Genomic DNA, 13922 nt, shown 5'->3' on the forward strand with positions numbered 1-13922 from the left:
TCTTAGGAAATCCTGATTGTTGGAAATGCTCTTAAATAGTGTTGCAGGAATAAAACAGTCGAAAATGGCTCGTCCAGGCAGTCTTAACTTCTGCAAAAGAGGTCGCTACAAAAGTCTTGGAGCAAGCACATCCAGTGGGAAGTCCGCTTGGTGTTTATCTTTAACACTCAGGTCCCCTCCCTTGGCTCTTCACAGGTTAAGGACTACAGAGTTACAATCTTTCACAGATGTCGCCTAAGCTTTTATTGGATGATTGGTAACTATTTTCCCTACCCTTTTAGTTCTTTGGGCTTCCCTTGTGGTTCAGCTGGTAAAGAATCCACCTGCGATGTGGGAGACCTGGGTTCGATCCCTGGATTAGGAAGATCCCCTGGAGAAGGAGAAAGCTACCCATGCCAGTATTCTGACCTGGAGAATTCCAGGGGGGTTGCAAAGAGTTGGACATAAGTGAGCGACTTTCACTTAGTTCTTTGCATATGTCCAGGATAAAACCAGCAAACCCTGGATTAGGAAGATCCCCTGGAGAAGGAGAAAGCTACCCATGCCAGTATTCTGACCTGGAGAATTCCAAGGGGGTTGCAAAGAGTTGGACATAACTGAGCGACTTTCACTTAGTTCTTTGCATATGTCCAGGATAAAACCAGCAAACTTAGCCTGCCAAAATGTTCTTATGAGGAAAGAGAATCAGAAGTGAAAAGAACAAAGGATTGGCAACTAGCCACCATGTAGTGTGAAAGCGAAGAGAAAGTCGCTCAGTCGTGTCCGATTCTTTGCGACCCCGTGGATTCCATGGAATTCTCCAGGCCAGAATACTGGAGTGGGTAGCCTTTCCCTTCTCCAGGGGATCTTTGCAACCCAGAGATCGAACCCAGGTCTCCTGCATTGCAGGCATATTCTTTACCAGCTCAGCCACAAGGGAAGCCCAAGAATACTGGAGTGGGTAGTTTATCCTTTCTCCAGGGATCTTCCTGCCCCAGGAAGCGAACCGGAGTCTCCTGCATTGCAGGTGGATTCTTTACCAACTGAGCTATCGAGGAAGCCACCATAGTAGGAATCTTATTCACAAGCCGGCTATATATCTTTCTGTTCAATTATTTTGAAAATGAATTGCTTCTCTATCTCTTATAACTTCTCCTTTGATAGAAAAGACCATATCTTTCCTACATGATCATGCATAACTCTTTTCTGTATTTTTTTTTCATTCCTCACACCGTCTATTGAAAACATATCTTAGTTTCCTTAAAGTTTTTTTCCACATTGAGGTACTTGCTGACAGATTTTAAACAGATGTAATAGTTTATTTATGTTAAACCTAGGCACAATGAAAGTTTATACTTAATATTATATTTAATATGTTGATGAGTCAAGACATGTCTATATTATTATTAGATCAACAGTCAAACATTAATATCAGTACCAATGTAATATTACATGTTTTCTAGTTCACATGAAACTGAAACTCATTTAACTTGATTTCTCTTGTATTTAGAATGTTTTTTTGTTTCAAAGTGCTTATTATGATTATTTAGGCCAATTAAATAGAGCTATTTTTACAAATCAACCAGGGCAATATTTTCCAAAAAAAGATATGCATAAACACACAAGCAGCAAGGCCCCAGTTCTTACTTCAAGATTTCAGTTCTGAGTCAGGTACAGCAATGTAAAACCCATCAGTTTACAAAAGAGGTGGATTAAAACTGGGGTTCTCAAGATGAAACAAGTCAGGCTCACTTGGCTAGATGGAAAAATATTAATATTTGCAGAAAGATCAATTTCTAATTACATAGGACATGCCAGGTTCGAATTACTTTCAGTTCAGTTCAGTCCCTCAGTCATATCCAACTCTGCCACCCCATGGACTGCAGCACGCCAGGATTCCCTGTGCTTCACCAACTCCCGGAGTTTACTCAAACTCATGTCCATTGCAGAGAAGGTAATGGCAACCCACGCCAGTACTCTCTTCCGGAAAATCCCATGGACAGAGGAGGCTGGCAGGCTGTAGTCCATGGGGTCACTAAGAGTCAGACACGACTGAGCGACTACACTTTCACTTTTCCTTTCATGCATTGGAGAAGGGAAATGGCAACCCACTCCAGTATTCTTGCCTGGAGAATCCCAGGGACGGGGGAGCCTGGTGGGCTGCCATCTATGGGGTCCCACAGAGTTGGACATGACTGAAGCAACTTAGCAGCAGCAGCAGCAGCATGTCCACTGAGTCGGTGATGCCATCCAACCATCTCATCCTCTGTCGTCCCCTTCTCCTCCTGCCTTCAGTCTTTCCCAGCATCAGAGTCTTTTCAAAAGAGTCAGCTCTTCACATCAGGTGGCCAAAGTATTGGAGTTTCAGTTTCAGCATCAGTCCTTCCAATGAATATTCAGGAGTGATTTCCTTTAGGATGGACTGGTTGGGTCTCCCTGCAGTCCAAGGGACTCTCAAGAGTCTTCTCCAACACCACAGTTCAAAAGCATCAATTATTCTGCGCTCAGCTTTCTTTATACTCCAACTCTCACATTCATCCATGACTACTGGAAAAACCATAGTTGTGACTAGATGGACCTTTGGTGACAAAGTAATGTCTCTGCTTTTTAATATGCTGTCTAGGTTGGTCATAACTTTTCTTCCAAGGAGTAAGTGTCTTTTAATTTCGTGGCTTCAGTCATCATCTGCAGTGATTTTGGAGCCCCCCAAAATAAGCCTGACACTGTTTCCACTGTTTCTCTATTTATTTGCCACAAAGTGATGGGACTGGATGCTATGATCTTTGCTTTCTAAATGTTAGGCTTTAAACCAACTTTTTCACTCTCCTCTTTCACTTTCATCAAAGCCTTTGCTTTGGGATAGTCAATAAAGCAGAAATAGATGTTTTTCTGGAACTGTCTTGCTTTTTTGATGATCCAGCGGATGTTGACAGTTTAATTTCTGGTTCCTCTGCCTTTTCTAAAACCAGCTTGAACATCTGGAAGTTCAGTTTACATGTTGCTGAAGACTGGCTGGGGGAATTTTGAGCATTACTTTACTAGCGTGTGAGATGAGTGCAATTGTCGCTTTTGACTTTAGTTCCTCATTACTTCTTTTCCTCTGACTCTACAAAAGAGTAGAGCCACAGGACTACAAAAGGTCAGTTTTCATTCCAATCCCAAAGAAAGGCAATGCCAAAGAATGCTCAAACTACCGCACAATTGCACTCATCTTACACGCTAGTAAAGTAATGCTCAAAATTCTCCAAGCCAGACTTCAACAATCCGTGAACCCTGGCTTGGAGAATTTCGAGCATTACTTCTCTAGCATGTGAGATGAGTGCAACTGTGCAGTAGTTTGAGCATTCTTTGGCATTGGTTTTAGAAAAGGCAGAGAGGAACCTGAGAATCAAATTGCCAACATCTGTTGGATCATTGAAAAAGCAAAAGAACTCCAGAAAAACATTTATTTCTGCTTTATTGAATATGACAAAGCCTTTGACTATGTGGACGACAATAAACTGTGGAAAATTCTGAAAGAGATGGGAACACTAGACCACCTGACCTGCCTCCTGAGAAATCTGTATGCAAGCAACAGTTAGAACTGGACATGGAACAACAGATTGGTCCCAAATAGGAAAAGGAGTACGTCAAGGCTGTATATTGTCACCCTGCTTATTTAACTTATATGCAGAGTACATCATGAGAAACGCTGGGCTGGAGGAAGCACAAGCTGGAATCGAGATTACCGGGAGAAACATCAATAACCTCAGATATGCAGATGACACCACCCTTATGGCAGAAGGTGAAGAACTAAAGAGCCTCTTGATGAAAGTGAAAGAAGAGAGTGAAAAAGTTGGCTTAAAGCTCAACGTTCAGAAAACTAAGGTCATGGCATCCGGTCCCATCACTTCGTGGCAAATAGATGGAGAAACAGTGGAAACAGTGGCAGACTTTATTTTTCTGGGCTCCAAAATCACTGCAGATGGTGACTGAAGCAATGAAATTAAAAGACGCTTGCTCCTTGGAAGGAAGGTTATGACCAACCTAGACAGCATATTAAAAAGCAGAGACATTACTTTGCCACCAAAGTCCATCTAGTCAAGGCTATGGGTTTTCCAGTAGTCATGTATGGATGTGAGAGTTGGACTATAAAGAAAGCTGAGTGCCCAAGAATTGATGCTTTTGAACTATGGTGTTGGAGAAGACTCTTGAGAGTCCCTTGGCCTGCAAGGAGATCCAACCAGTCCATCCTAAAGGAGATCAGCCCTGGGTGTTCATTGGAAGGACTGATGTTGAAGCTGAAACTCCAATACTTTGGCCACCTGATGTGAAGAGCTGACTCATTTGAAAAGACCTTGATGCTAGGAAAGATTGAGGGCAGGAGGAGAAGGGGACGATAGAGGATGAGATAGTTGGATGGCATCACTGACTCAATGAACATGGGTTTGGGTGAACTCCAGGAGTTGGTGATAGACAGGGAGGCCTGGCGTACTGTGGTTGATGGGGTGGCAAAGACTCTGACACGACTAAGCAACTCAGCTGAACTGAACTGAAAGTTAAAAGGCAGAACAGAGAGGGAGAGGCAGGGGGGAAGTAAAGTGAAAGGGTCTACTGTCTTGCAAAACATCTCCAAGGGAATGGCTAGCCTTTGGCCTGGGTGTATTAATCTCTTCTATTCACAGGTGGGCAAGGACAAACCATCTCTCCTTGAGCTGAACAAAAGCCCTTTAGTTTATAGTCAGGCAGAGAGGCAGGGTCCTTATAAGCAAGCCACTATGTATGATTATAATAACAAAAACAAAGAAAAGCAAGTTAAAGAAACAGTTTCCATCATGGAGTCAGAATTGACTTTTTCTCTGCAACAGGATATGACTTAGCAACTGAACAACAACAATTTTATGCCTAGATGACGCAGTGATAAAGATTCTGCCTGCCAGTGCAGGAGACATAGGAGATGCAGGTTTGATCCCTGGGTTGGGAAGATCCCTTGGAGGAGGAAATGGCAACCCACTTCAGTATTCTGTCCTGGAAAATTCCATGGACAGAGGAATTTGGCAGGCTGCACTCCACAGGGTCGCGAAGAGTTGGACATGACTGAGCACGCACAAAAGAATGAATTTTAAGTTGAGGGTGAGTTTGGCTTTTAGTATGGTCTTATGAAAAGTTCCAGGGGGCAGTTGTATAAGTATTTGAAATTTAAATTAGTTTAGAGAGTAGAGACACAGCTTTAGAGGCCAGAAACCCTGAAGCTTTTGCAGAAGCAATTGGAAAAGATGCACACTTCTTATGAGTAGTGCTTCTGAAATTGAGCAGGACCCTGTAAGGCCCTCCCAGATATGAAAACCTCACTGTCGTGACCCAAGGACAAAAGAGCAGATAAAACTAAGGAGGGTCTTGGAATGCAGGAACAGAAATACCATACCCTTATCATCCTTCCCTGCCCCACGTTATAACTATTAACTGATTTCAGGTTCTCCTGAGCAGTATAACCTGTCTCGCCTCCTACCCAATAAGGAAGAGATATTTGCATTACTCTTCCTCTCCTACAATATATGGGCCTCATCCAATAGCAAATGACCCACAAGACCCCTATCCCACTCCTGTACCCTGGGTGTAAAAGTGGACTAAGGACCCCTGTTCAGTGTTGGCTCTCCCTTGAGCTGGTCCACTGTTCTAACAGTGTCTCCCACTCTAATAAACTTTATTTCCCTCTCATTCTGTCTCATGTCTGGAAATTCTTTTCCAACCTGCACCCGGACCATGACACTCTCCATGCCCCCTATTTCTTGTTTACAGGAAAAAAGGCTTCAGCCTACTTGATCTTTCCTGACTTCTAAAGGGGGCTTCCCTGGTGGCTCAGACAGTAAAGAATCTGCCTGCAATGCAGGAGTGCTGTGTGTGTGCTAAGTCACTTCAGTCATGTCCGACTCTTTGCGACCCTTTAGACTGTAGCCCACCAGGCTCCTCTGTCCATGGGATTCTCCAGGCAAGATTACTGAAGTGGGTTGCCATGCCTTCCTGCAGGGGATCTTCCAGACCTAGAAATCGAACACACATCTCTTATGTCTCCTGCATTTGCAGGCAGGTTCTTTACCACTAGGGCCACCTGGGAAGCCTGTAATGCAGGAGACCCGGGTTCAATTCCTGGGTCGGGAAGATGCCCTGGAGAAGGAAATGGCAACCCACTCAAGTATTCTTGCCTGGAGAATCCCGTGGACAGAGGAGCCTGGCGGGCTACAGTCGATGGGGTCACAAAGAGTCAGACATGACTCAGCGACTAACAAAAAGCAGATTCAAATAGTTCCTAACTAGGGAACGATGTCAAAGCTATGGGAACGGAGGTCAAAGCTATGGGAACGGAGGTTAAAGCTATGGTTTTTCCAGCAGTCATGTATGGATGTGAGAGTTGGACCATAAAGCAGGCTGAGTGCCAAAGAATTGATATTTTTGAACTGTGTTGGAGAAGACTCTTGAGAGTCCCTTGGACTTCAAGGAGATCCAACCAGTCCATCCTAAAGGAAATCAGTCCTTAATATTCACTGGAAGGACTGGTGCTGAAGCTGAAGCTCCAATACCTTGGCCACCTGGGATGCGAAGAACTGACTGATTTGAAAAGACCCTGATTCTGGGAAAGACTGAAGGCGAGAGGAGAAGGGGATGACAGAGCATGAGATGGTTGGATGACATCACCGACTTGATGGACATGAGTTTCAGCAAGCTCCGGGAGTTGGTGATGGACAGGGAAGCCTGGTGTGCTGCAGTCCATGGGGTCGCAAAGAGCTGGACCCAACTGAGTGACTGAACTGAAGGGAAGGGAGGAAATGCAGAGACAAAGGAGGAATAGGCAAGAAACAATAGTGCAGTGATAAAGCAGGTCTCGGTTTCTGCTCAAGGGATATACATGTTTTTGAGATCTTCATCAGGGACAAAGGTCCCAACCCCAATAGAGAATGGCAACTTCAGGCTGAGCACAAGATTCCTGGGCCACCACCACGCTGTTGCCTCACCACCAACCAATCAGAAGAAAGTCACATGCCCTGCAGCTATCATCCCAAATTTTGCCTTTAAAAACTCTTACCCCAAATGATTGGAGAGTTCAAGGTTTTTGAGCATGAGCTGCCTGTTCTCCTTGCTTGGTCCCTGCAGTAAACCTTTCTCTGCTCCCAACTCCAATGTTTCCATTTGTTTAGCCTCCCTTTGCGTTGAGCACAAGCACTTGGGTACAGCATCATTTCAAAAAAAGGGAAAAGAGGACTTATATGAATACAATGTCTGGATATGAGAGAAATGAGAGAAGGAATAAATTCTTCATATTTTATTAATAACAAGGGAATAATAGGTTATTAATAACAAGGGAATTATTGTCCTTAGGGTACAGAGAATTTTTAGTTAGGAAATGAGCATCTGTCATTTTTCAAATACTGCAGCATTCAGCCTTGAAGATTTTTACCAACGATTATGAATAGTCATAAAAAAAAATGCATTTCCTTTAGCAAAATAGCCTTGTGGCTCATATGGTGGAGGTTGTTTTCATCCACCACTAAAATTAATGTGAAGCATGTGTGAGAAGAGTAGAGTTAATATGTGAACAAGTGAAAAGGAAACAGCTAAAATCAAAAGCCCTTTTATGGGCTGAGGGTCTTTTAAATTTTTTTTAAATTAATAAACAATTTTTTAGAGCAGTGTAAGGTCGTGGAAAAATTAAGCAGCAAGTACAGAGTTCCCATATACTCATGTCCCCACACATGGACAATCTGCCCCATTCAAAGAGTGGGAAAGGGACCCGAAGAGACATTTCTTCAAAGAAGACATACAGATGGTTAACAACCACACGAAAAGATGCTCAACATCACTCATTATTAGAGAAATGCAAATCCAAACTACAATGAGATACCATCTCACACCAATCAGAATGGCCATCATCAAAAAGTTTACAAACAACAAATGCTGGAGAGGGTGTGGAGAAAGGGGAACACTTTTGCATTGCTGGCGGGAATGTAAACTGATAGAGCCACTATGAAAGATGGTATGGAGATTCCCTAAAAAGCTAGGAATAAAACCACCATATGACCCAACAATCCCACTCCTAGGCATCTACCCTGAGGAAACCAAAGTTGAAAAAGACACATGTACCCCAATGTTCATTGCAGCACTATTTACAATAGCTAGGACATGGAAGCAACCTAGATGTCCATCAACAGATGAATGGATAAAGAAGCTGTGGTACATATACACAACGGAATATTACTCAGCCATAAAAAGGAACACACACGAATCCATTCTAATGAGGTGGATGAACCTAGAGCCTACTATACAGAGTGAAGTAAGTCAGAAAGAGAAATATAAATATCGTATACTGACACATATATATGGAATCTAAAAAGATGATACTGATGAATGTATTTTCAGGGCAGCAATGGAGAAACAGACATAGAGTGCAGACCTATGGACATGGGGGGAGGGAGGAAGGAGAAGGGGAGATGTATGAAGAGAGTAACATAGAAATTTGTGCGTGTGTTAGTCACCCAATCGTGTCCAACTCTTTGCGACCCTTTGGACTGTAGCCCACCAGGCTCCTCTGTCCATGGAATTCTCTAAGCAAGAATACTGGAGTGGGTTGCCATTTCCTTCTCCAACATAGAAATTTACAATACCATATGTAAAATAGAAGCAGAAGATATTAAGGAGAGGTGGCAAGAATACACAGAAGAACTGTACAAAAAAAATCTTCACTACCCAGATAATCACGATGGTGTGATCACTCACCTAGAGCCAGACATCCTGGAATGTGAAGTCAAGTGGGCCTTAGAAAGCATCACTACGAACAAAGCTAGTGGAGGTGATGGAATTCCAGTTGAGCTATTTCAAATCCTCAAAGGTGATGCTGTGAAAGTGCTGCACTTGATATGCCAGCAAATTTGGAAAACTCAGCAGTGGCCACAGGACTGGAAAAGGTCAGTTTTCGCTCCAATCCCAAAGAAAGGCAATGCCAAAGAATGCTCAAACTACTGCACAATTGCACTCATCTCACATGCTAGTAAAGTAATGCTCAAAATTCTCCAGGCCAGGCTGCAGCAATACGTGAACCGTGAACTTCCAGATGTTCAAGCTGGTTTTAGAAAAGGCAGAGGAACCAGAGATCAAATTGCCGATATCTGCTGGATCATCGAAAAAGCAAGAGCGTTCCAGAAAAACATCTATTTCTCCTTTATTGACTATGCCAAAGCCTTTGACTGTGTGGATCACAATAAACTGTGGAAAATTCTGAAAGAGATGGTAATACCAGACCATCTGACCTGTCTCTTGAGAAACCTGTATGCAGGTCAGGGAGCAACAGTTAGAACTGGACATGGAACAACAGACTGGTTCCAAATAGGAAAAGGAGTCCGTCAAGGCTGTATACTGTCCCCCTGCTTATTTAACTTATATGCAGGGTACATCATGAGAAACACTGGGCTGGAAGAAACACAAGCTGGAATCAAGATTGCCGGGAGAAATATCAATAACCTCAGATATGCGGATGACACCACCCTTATGGCAGAAAGTGAAGAAGAACTAAAGAGCCTCTTGATGAAGGTGAAAGAGGAGAGTGAAAAAGTTGGCTTACAGCTCAACATTCAGAAAACTAAGATCATGGCATCTGGTCCCATCACTCCATGGGAAATAGATGGGGAAACAGTGGAAACAGTGTCAGACTTTATTTTTTTGGGCTCCAGAATCACTGCTGATGGTGATTGCAGCCATGAAATTAAAAGACGCTTACTCCTTGGAAGGAAGGTTATGGTCAACCTAGATAGCTTATTTAAAAGCAGAGACATTACTTTGCCAACAAAGGTCCGTCTAGTCAAGGCTATGGTTTTTCCAGTGGTCATGTATGGATGTGAGAGTTGGACGGTGAAGAAAGCTGAGTGCCGAAGAATTGATGCTTTTGAACTGTGGTGTTGGAGAAGACTCTTGAGAGTCCCTTGGACTGCAAGGAGATCCAATCAATCCATCCTAAAAGAGATCAATCCTGGGTGTTCACTGGAAGGCCTGATGTTGAAGCTGAAACTCCAATACTTTGGCCACCTCATGCGAAGAGTTGACTCATTGGAAAAGACCCTAATGCTGGGTAGGATTGGGGGCGGGAGGAGAAGGGAACGACAGAGGATGAGATGGTTGGATGGCATCACCGACTCGATGGACATGGGTTTGGGTAGACTCCAGGAGTTGGTGATGGACAGGGAGGCCTGGTGTGCTGCAATTCATGGGGTCGCAAAGAGTCAGACACGACTGAGCGACTGAACTGAACTGAACTGAACTGCACTGATGTAAAATAGATAGCCAATGGGAATTCGCTGTATGATTCAGGGAACTCAAACAGGGGCTCTATGACAGGTTGAAGGGTGGGATTGGGAGGGAGATGGGAGGGATATCAGGGAGAGAGGGGACATGGGTGTACCTATGGCTGGTTCTTGTTGATGTGTGACAGAAAACCACAAAATTCTGTAAAGCAATTATCCTTCAATTAAAAATTTTTAAAAAATAAACTTTATTTTTTAGAGCAGTTTAAGGTTATGGCAAAATTAAGCAGCAGGTAGAGCATTCCCATATACCCATGTCCCCTCACATGGACAATCTGCCCCCTTGCCAGCATCCCCCACCACAGTGGCATGTTTGTTGCAGATGATGAACATAAACTGACACATCATTATCACCCAAAGTGGCTTTTCTTCTCATCCTCTTTACAGTGTCTTTCAGAAAGCAGAAGTTTTTAATTTTAGGGACATCTACATCATCAATCATTTCTGATTTCATGGATGATGAAATGCTGCTGTATCTAAAAAGTCATTGTGATAACATAGACCACATAGATTTTCTCCTACATCATCTTTTATATCTTTTTTATTTTTGCATTTCACATTTAACTATTTTGAGTCAACTTTTGTGAAGAAAACTGTGTCTAGATTTTTCATATGGATGTTCACTTGTCACAGTATCATTTGTCAAAGAGACTATATTTCTCTATTATATTGCTTTTGCTCCTTTGCTGAAGATCAATTGACTCTATTTATGGGGTCTATTCTGGGCTCTCTGTTCTATGGATCTATTCATTCTTTTGCCATACTGCACTGTCTTAGTGACTGTAGCTATATGCTAAGTCTTGAAATCATTAATATCAGTCTTCCAATCTTGCTCTTCTTCAATATTTAACTAAAGAGCTTGGGTCTTTTCCATTTCAAAATTCTTAGAATCAGTTTTCCTATATTCACAAGATAAATTTCTGAGATTTTGATTGAAAGTGCATTGAATCTATCAAGTTGGGAAGAACTGACAGCTTGACAATAATGAGTCTTTCTATCTATGAACATGGAATTTCTCCAATTATTAGTTCTTTGATTTGTTTTTGGTCATCAGAGTTTTATACTTTTCTTTATATAGATTTTGTACATATCTTATTACTTCGCATACTTTGAATAAATTCCACTTCATTATGGTGTATAATTTTTATACATTGTTGGATTTCTTGTTGTTTCTGTTGTTTAGTCACAAAGTCATGTCTGACTCCTTGCAACCCCATGGACTGCAGCATACAAGGTCTCCTTGTCCTCAGAAAGCTGAGCACTGAAGAATTGATGCTTTTGAACTGTGGTGTTGGAGAAGTCTCTTGAGAGCCCCTTGGACTGCAAGGAGATCCAACCAGTCCATCCTAAAGGAAATCAGTCCTGAACATTCATTGGAAGGACTGATGCTGAAACTGAAACTCCAATACTTGGGCCACTGATGTGAAGAACTGACTCATTTGAAAAGACCTTGATGCTGGGAAAGATTGAGGGCAGGAGGAGAAGGGACAGCAGAGGATGCAATGGTTGGATGGCATCACCGACTCAATAGACATGAGTTTGAGTATACTCTGGGAGTTGGTGATGGACAGGGAAGTCTGGAGTGCTGTGGTCCTTGGGGTCGCAGAGTCGGACATGACTGAGCGACTGAACTGAACTAAAAATTTTAAATGTCTCTTGTTATTTCTAATTTGACCCATGTGTTATTTAGAAGTGTGTTTGGTAATCTCCAAATATTTCGGAGTTTTCCGGTTATCTTTCTGGTTATTGATTTTTAGTTTAATTCTACTGTGGTCTGATACATTGTATGAGTTTTATCATTCTCAATTTGTTAAGGTCTTCTTTTTTATGGCCCAGAATGTGGTTTATTTTTGTGTATTTTCTGTGTGACCTTGAGAAGAATCTGTATTCTGGTGTTTTTGAATAAAGTAGTCTACAGATGTCAGTTATATCCAGTTGAATTCAACTATGTTCTTACTGATTTTATGCCTGTTGAATCTGTTTTTGATAGAGAAATTAGAGTGATTTCATCTATTTCTCCTTGCAGTTCTATTTCTATCAGTTTTTGCCTCATGTATTTTGAGGTTGTGTTGTTAGACACACACACTTTAAAGACTGCTATGTCCTCTTGGAGAATTAACCCGTTTGTATTATTTAATGTACCTCTTTGTCCATGGGATTCCCTTGTGGCTCACAGGGTAAAGAGTCAGCCCACAATGTGGGAGACCTGAGTTAGATCCCTGGGTCAGGAAGATTCCCTGGAGAAGAAAATGGCAACCCACTCCGGTATCCTTGCCTGGAAAATCCCATGGATGGAGGAGCCTGGCAGGCTACAGTCCATAGAGTCGCAAAGAGCTGGACAGGACTGAGCGACTTCATGTACATATATATTTGTCCAGGATAAGTTTCCTTGCTCTGAAGCCTGTTCTGTCTGAAATTCATATAGCTACTACTGCTTTTTTTAATTAGAGTTAGAATGGTATACCTTTCTCCATCCTTTTATTTTACTCTGTATGTGTCTTTATATTTAAGGGGGTTTCTTGTAGAAACCATGTAGGTGGTCTTCTTCTTTGGTTTGTTCTGATAATCTCTGTTTTTTAGTTGATATATTTGTACCATTGTTGCTTAAAGTGATGACTGATAGAGCTGGATTAATATCTATCGTATTAACTTTTTTCTACTTGTTTTCCTTGTATTCTGTTCCTATTTTTGTCTTCCATTCTTTTTCTTTCTGATAATTGGGCTTTTAATTGAGGATTTTATATGACTATTTTCTCTTTCTTCTTAACGTATCAATTATGCTTTAAAATATCATAGTGGTCATTGTATACATATGCAATTAAACCAACTCCATTTTCAAATAACACTATACCACTTCATGCTTCATAACAAAATATTCCTAATTCTTCCCTCTTCCTTTGGTGTAATTTACCTACTATACAAAAGCTGTAATTTACCTCCTATACCTAAGCTGTAATTTACCTCCTATACATAAGCTGTAATTTACCTCCTATACATAAGCTGTAATTTACCTCCTATACATAAGCTATAATCCTTAAATACACTTTTACCACTATTATGTCGAACAAACTGCTACTTGTTAGATCAATTAAAAATAAGAAAAATAAAAGTTTTTATTTTACCCTTACTTAGTCTTCACTAATGCTCTTTGTTTTTCTGTAGATCTGAGATCCTAACTTTCATCATTTTCCTTCTCTCTGAAGAACTTCTTGTGTAAGGCAGATCTACTGGTCTCAAATTCCCTCAAATTTTGTCTGAGAAAATTTGTTTTGACTTTTGAGGGTTAGTTTCCTAGTATACAGAACTCTGTGTCAGTGATTTTTGTTGTTGCTGTTTTTTCAACATTTTATTTCATTTTCTTCCTGCTTGTATGGCTTCTGAGGGGAAGTAGGATATAATTCTTATCTTTGTTCTGTATATATGGCAAGTTTATTTTTTCCTCTAGATTCTTTCAAGATTTTTTCCTTTATATTTTCTTTTCTGCAGTTCTAATATACTATACCTAGGTATGGTTGCATTGGCACATCTTTACTTGATGTTCTCTGAGCTTCCTGGATCTGTGATTAACTTAGGGAATTTCTCAGTTAATATTGCTTCAAATATTGCTTCTATTCCTTT

The sequence above is a fragment of the Giraffa tippelskirchi genome, chromosome 5 (assembly GCF_054371585.1).
Source record: "Giraffa tippelskirchi isolate mGirTip1 chromosome 5, T2T-mGirTip1v1.2.pri, whole genome shotgun sequence".
Taxonomy (NCBI): Eukaryota; Metazoa; Chordata; class Mammalia; order Artiodactyla; family Giraffidae; genus Giraffa; species Giraffa tippelskirchi.